The following is an 873-nucleotide window of genomic DNA, read 5'->3' as shown; positions in this document are numbered from 1 at the left end:
ATCCTGGCAAGTGGCTGATAGCACCATAAATCTCTGGTCTGATACGGGAAGCAGGAGCATGTCAGCTCACTCCGCAAAGGATACAGAAAGATTATCGATTTATGTATTTATTCTGTGCGCCACTTTAGCTTAGTGGCAGAGCGTCTGCTTTGTAAGCAGAAGGTCGTCAGTTCAATCCTGGCAAGTGGCTTATAGCACCATAAATTTCTGGTCTGGTACGAGAACCAGGAGCAGGATGGCCCATTCTGTGAACGGGACAGGAAAATTATCGATTCATATCCTTAATCTGTGCGCCACTTTAGCTTAGTGGTAGAGCGTCTGCTTCGTAAGCAGAAGGTCGTCAGTTCAATCCTGGCAAGTGGCTTACAGCAGCATTAGGCTCTAGTCGGGTGTGAGGAGCAGGAGCAGGTTTGCTCACTCCGCAAAGGATACAGGAAGATTATTGATTTATGCTCTTATTTTGTGTGCCACTTTAGCTTAGTGGCAGAGCGTCTGCTTTGAAAGCAGAAGGTCGTCAGTTCAATCCTGGCAAGTGGCTTATAGCACCATAAATTTCTGGTCTGGTACGAGAACCAGGGGCAGGATGGCCCATTCTGTGAACGGGACAGGAAAATTATTGATTCATATACTTAATCTGTGCGTCACTTCAGCTTAGTGGTAGAGCGTCTGCTTCGTAAGCAGAAGGTCGTCAGTTCAATCCTGGCAAGTGGCTTACAGCAGCATTAGGCTCTAGTCGGGTATGAGGAGCAGGAGCAGGTTTGCTCACTCCGCAAAGGATACAGGAAGATTATTGATTTATGCAGTTATTTTGTGTGCAACTTTAGCTTAGTGGCCGAGCGTCTGCTTTATAAGCAGAAGGTCGTCAGTTCAATC

At 46.7% G+C, this 873-nt stretch overlaps 4 non-coding genes across 4 annotated transcripts; all 4 read left to right on the top strand.

The window, feature by feature from the left end:
• The first annotated feature begins 118 nt into the window (after nucleotides 1–118).
• Pmar_PMAR000144 lies at nucleotides 119–190 on the top strand. Its single transcript has one exon. It is a non-coding gene; the product is annotated as a tRNA-Thr (tRNA).
• A 102-nt stretch (nucleotides 191–292) lies between these two features.
• Nucleotides 293–364, top strand: Pmar_PMAR000143. The gene has a single exon. It is a non-coding gene; the product is annotated as a tRNA-Thr (tRNA).
• Nucleotides 365–466: 102 nt separating this feature from the next.
• On the top strand, nucleotides 467–538 carry Pmar_PMAR000142. The gene has a single exon. It is a non-coding gene; the product is annotated as a tRNA-Ser (tRNA).
• A 102-nt stretch (nucleotides 539–640) lies between these two features.
• Nucleotides 641–712, top strand: Pmar_PMAR000141. The gene has a single exon. It is a non-coding gene; the product is annotated as a tRNA-Thr (tRNA).
• Nucleotides 713–873: the final 161 nt, after the last annotated feature.

The sequence above is a fragment of the Perkinsus marinus genome, assembly GCF_000006405.1.
Source record: "Perkinsus marinus ATCC 50983 genomic scaffold scf_1104296932814, whole genome shotgun sequence".
In the NCBI taxonomy this organism is placed as follows: Eukaryota; Perkinsozoa; order Perkinsida; family Perkinsidae; genus Perkinsus; species Perkinsus marinus.
The sequence above is the reverse complement of the archived record's forward strand: the minus strand, read 5'-3'. Positions and strand labels throughout refer to the sequence as shown.